This window comes from Pteropus vampyrus, unplaced genomic scaffold (genome assembly GCF_000151845.1).
Source record: "Pteropus vampyrus isolate Shadow unplaced genomic scaffold, Pvam_2.0 Scaffold77, whole genome shotgun sequence".
Lineage (NCBI taxonomy): Eukaryota > Metazoa > Chordata > Mammalia > Chiroptera > Pteropodidae > Pteropus > Pteropus vampyrus.
Genome location: NW_011888858.1, coordinates 4,574,896 through 4,580,187, shown reverse-complemented (window position 1 = coordinate 4,580,187; position 5,292 = coordinate 4,574,896). Strand labels below are relative to the sequence as shown.

Here is a 5,292-nt window from a genome sequence, read left to right as displayed (position 1 = left end):
GCATCCCCTTGCAAGGATGTCATGATGATGACATTGAATGCAACCAGAGAATAGATGTGTAAGTCCATGGCACACAGTAGAGATTCAGTACTGCTAGCTTCCCTGGCCTCCAGGAACTTTCACACCACCTCCTTCTAAACTTGGTTCTTCACTATTCTCTTTGGTCCACCGTGCACTATGATTTTCTTAGTCTCTTTACATTCTCTTCTTCCTTCTTCTCTTTTACATTTTCCTTTTATTATCTCCTTTCCAAGGGTTTCTGCACCTCATTTTTTTTATAGAGCGTTTCACTTCTCCCATCTATGATAAACTAAGAATGCACAGCCATATCCAGAAATACAGACCCTTGTTCTGTGGGCCATGGCCAAGGAAGCTGGAGTGAGGTTATCAGTTTTTGCCAACTCAACAGAGTTATGTTGGGTTCAGTTTTGTAAATAGGACTCAGAGGGCTAGTTTGTGGCTTTTCCTGAAATAGTGTTTAGCCAGGGAAGGATATACTATTTTCCTTGTAAGATGAAAATAAAAACCATTAAAAACCAATCACACTAGTGCTTGACATAGGAATCCTCATTAACATCAATCTTTCTCATCTGGGCCAAATGGTGAAGCAGAAGGGAGCTGATCCCCACAGTCAGGACGTAAGACAAGGCTTTACTGGCTTGGCCACAAGCTGGTTGTGGAACTTGGGGAGATTGTGTAACCTCTTTAGAGCCTAGTTTCTCCTTCACTAGAAAGGCTTTATAGCAAAATATGTGCCAGCTACTTCACAAGAGACCTCCTAGAATTCACAAAATATTATTTGGGAAGCTCTGGAACTCTGTGCAGAAACCAATTGAGAGCAATGTATTTTGTTACTAATATTCTTGTTAATAACACTAATTGCAAATCAGCTCACTAGGTTATGAAGTACTAAAAGTCATGTCTGTCATAGTAAACATTCTACATTGAAGATGGTGGGAAATCTGGGCACCCAATACCAACTGGATTTTTATAATAATTATTATCATAAGCCCAGTGGAACAAGCTAATCTAATTATTACTCTTTTGCCTGCCTAGCTCATTTTTCTACCCTTCTTCTGGCATTGGCACTCCCTTTCCTCTGGGGAGCTCATTCACCACTCCCTGGTCCTGGTAGGGCTGTGATCATGGGTGTCATTGCTCAAACTGCTCATCTTTATACCCCACAGGAAGGGTGAGCATATGACCCAGCCTTGGCTGACCATAGTCCATTTCTCTCTGATAACAAGTATTGGTCCAAGGGGCAGTCGATTCATCAAGTCAGTTAGAATCCTTCCCCAGCATTTTGAAATAGGAGGGAGAAAGGTGGCACCTTCCGCCTTTTGGAAAACAAGCAGTTAGAATGAGGCCTGCCATTTATCTTTTCATTTAGATATTCTCCTTCCTCAAGTATCTCATATTAAGAATAAAACAAATGCATTCAGTGTTGATATATTATAATTATTTAAATATTATTATAAAGAGAAATAGAATGAATATCTTGGTGTAAGTTATATATGATTTAATAGAAAACATATCTATTAGGAAGTAGCGGCATGATTTGATCGATATTCTATTCAATGCATTAAAAACCAGCCATCTTATAATGGGCTTCTACTACTTTTTTCAACATAGGATGTTCCAAAGTATCATGAGCTTGAGAAAGTTGCCACACAGTGGACATTTTCCTCATCCTTTTTCATCAGTGCACTTCTAAGTGGCCACAGACTATAGATCATTCAGTCAGGGGTTATGCTCTCTGCCCAGAACATTAAAGGACAACTGAGATAGAAAAGGACAAGGTAGGATCAACTTTTGGGTCTCTTAGGTTTTAATCTAGTACTTTTATAATCAGGGGTATTGTGTCCATTTATTTCAAGTTTATGTTTCTCACATCTGTTTTATATGTATATGCAGATATACATGTACAAGAAAGTACTTCTTGTCCTAACTGCAGCTGGGAAGATATTTAAAGCTGTAAATATTTACCAAGTGTACATAAAAGGCAGTGTAGGCTGATTTGGCCAATGAAGGGGAATTAGAGTATTGGGCCTCACTCCTGGCTCCATTGCTAATTCACATGTGACATCGGATGGGTCAATTAAAATCTCTGTGTTCCAGCACTACATTTAAGAAAAGGGGATACTAATCTTTGTTGGTCAGCACTCCAAAAGTAGTAACTCCTGAGGACAATACTTGCTACTCAGAACAGAAATCAGAGAAGAATCTCATTAAGAACACACATCTATTACTTTTTCTTTCCTTTCCTTCCCTCCACCTTTTTTTTTTTTTTTTTTATTTTTAAGAGAAGAGGCATAGTGGAGTGAAGGCTATATCGTTGCCTGGCTTGAGGAAAAACAAAACTTCCTTGTCTCAAAAAATTCAGCAAGTACCTGCTTATGCATATTGCTGCTATAAGATAACAATGTGAATAAAGTAACTAGGTTTGAAATTCCCCTCAGAGAAGAAAAGCGGATGGCAAGGGAATTGTAATAGCACCTCTGAGACACTGGTTAGCCCTTTTTTGCCTCTTAGAGTAGGGCTTTGAGACAGGACTTGGGTGTTAAGGTGATTCTATTTATTACTCCTGTGAACTTAAACTAATCATTTCACTTTCTAGTGTCGGGTTTTGATAACAGTAAAATGGAAATGATAATACCCATATATAAGTGTGTTGAAACAGTTTTACACAAGCACTTCACAAAATGGCACAAAAAAGGAGCCTGATGAATCCTGGTTTCTGCCACTTTCCCTTTATTCATTTACTTTGATAGCAATTTGACAATAGGACAGCAGATAAAGCAGCCTGCATATTTTGCTACCAGGGAGCAAACCCTCAGCACGTATTCAGCCCTACACATCCAATTAGCTGATCCCATCGTATGTCCATATTTAGACTCCAGAGAAATTTCTTGCATTTATATTGCCTCTTTACATTAAGGAGCAAACAAATGCTTTTTATCAAGAAGCAAACAAATTTATACAAGAAAACATAATTAAGGATTGTAGTTTTTAAAGCATCTATATGGAGTGAAGATGTTATAAGCTTTCTGTGGTATAAAGAATCTAGGTAACCTCCCTCTTTCCCCAGAAAAGATCAACTGAGGTGATAAGCAAAAGCAGTTTTTTGAGAGGAAATCCAATTTGTGTAGGCAAAAAAAAATCTCATAATGCAAAAAAGAGAACCCCAATCATAGGATCAGATGCAACCACACCGTTGCAATACCACGGGCACAGAGAAAGGACTGCTCTGGCTCCCAAGAAACTTGTGTTTCACTTTCCTCAAAGGAGTTCTCAAACTCTTTTCAGACCCTATTTCCAGTGACCAAAAAATCTTTTGAGACCCACTAAACTAATCTGTTTATACCAACCATTACATGAAAAATATAATCAGAGTGGTAGGGGCTGATGACGCAAATTTTATTAAATTTCTTGAAGAACAAAAGTAAAGAATTGATCTATTCCAGGAGCAAGAAAATTTTCCCAAGTCGTGATAATAATTCCTTCATCTGCAAGTACTTTGCATCATACCTACCCTTTCACATGTTATTTACTTTTTCGCGACAACCCTGTGAAGTTGTAGCACTGCTTGATCCTCAAGTGCCATGAGGTAGGTATCGTCAGTGCTGTATTTCATCACTTCTAAGATGCCAAAAGGTAAAATATGCACCTTACTTTATGTACCATCCAGGAAGAAAACAGAACGCTGACAATTAAATCATGACACATCATCAATTGGAAAACAAAACAAAAAACAATTTCAGATATGTTAAGTAAGATGTGAAAGAATAAGCGTCTTAGAATTGATGAACTATGGACTTTCCCTCTTCCAGATGAGAAAATGTCTGCCTTGTTGAAGGTCAGGTCGCTGATAGAGTCTGAAGCCAGAAGCACCATTTAACACAGACTTTTTGACTCTAACCCAAATGGACTCAACTCAACCAGACCTAGCAATTATGGAGATGATCTTGGAAGCAAGAAATAAGGCTCTCACCAGCTATTCCTAAAATCACCACGTTAGAAGGAAATGATTTATCATAATAGGTGGCAGCCATCATAGTAGCATTTTTAGCAAGAAACAACGAACTATTTTCAAAGGAAATATGAATGGCTACCCACTCCTGTCTTTACAACATACTGCATCGATACAATATAGATAGAGTTGATCCTCATTATTCACGGTCTCCATATTTGCAAGTTTGCCTAATTACTAAAATTTATTTGTAACTCTCAAATCAATACTCAGAGCACTTTCACAGTTATTCACGAATATGTGCAGGGCAGCGAAAAATTTGAGTCGCCTGACTGCAGATTCCCAGATGATGCTCTGTCTTCTTGTTTCAGTTTTCACACTGTAAAAAAGTGTTCTTTGCATGGTCTATTTAGTGTCACATTTTTTCTTTTTTTTGCATTTTTGTGCTTTACGTTGCTTGAAATTTGGAGACTCAATTTTCACTGTTTAAAATAGGCCCCAATACAGCATGGTGACTATAGTTAATAACTGTCATGCATATTTGACAGTAGCTAAGAGGGTAGATATTAACATTCTCAGCATAAGAAAAAAATTTTTTTATAACCATATATGATCAGGGATGTTCACTAGATTTATTGTGGTGGTCATTTGTAATATAAACAAGTATCGAATTATTATGTTGTGCACTTGAAATTAATATAAAATTGTATGTCAATTAAAAAATTGGCTCCCAAATGTATTTCTGAAGTGCCGTCTGGTGTCCTTAAGCACAAGAGGGCTTGACATGCCTTACAGAGAATATAGATGTGTTAGATTATCTTCTTTCAGGCACAGGTCATAGTGCTGGCAGTTCAATGTTAATGAATCAATAATATATTTTATTTATTTATTTATTTATTTATTTATTTTTATTATTGTTATTATTTATGCCTATAGCACCTGGTCTTCCTAAGTGGTGTTCCATCCAAGTACTAACCAGGCCCGATCCTGCTTAGCTTCTGAGATCAGACATCAGGCTAGTTCAGGGTGGCATGGCCATAGACCATGGCCCGTGGCTCCACTGGGGCGCGAACCCAGGACCTTCCGCGTGTAGTAGACGTGCTAACCGCTACACTATGGAACCACGTCCCAATACTGTATTTTAAATAATGTGTCTGTAAACAGAAACACACAAGATTATGAACTGATCAATTAATGAGACTGTTGTAACCAGAGGCTCACAGGAAACTAACTGTGTATCTCCCCAGGAACACTTAGTATTCCCTAAAGAGAACTGACTGTTTTCGGATGTGAAAGTGTCAAAAGGACTATATCTTCTGTTG

At 37.9% G+C, this 5,292-nt stretch overlaps 1 pseudogene; it reads right to left on the bottom strand.

Moving 5' to 3' along the window:
• Positions 1 to 4,897: 4,897 nt before the first annotated feature.
• On the bottom strand, positions 4,898 to 5,013 carry LOC111741414 (annotated as a pseudogene).
• Positions 5,014 to 5,292: the final 279 nt, after the last annotated feature.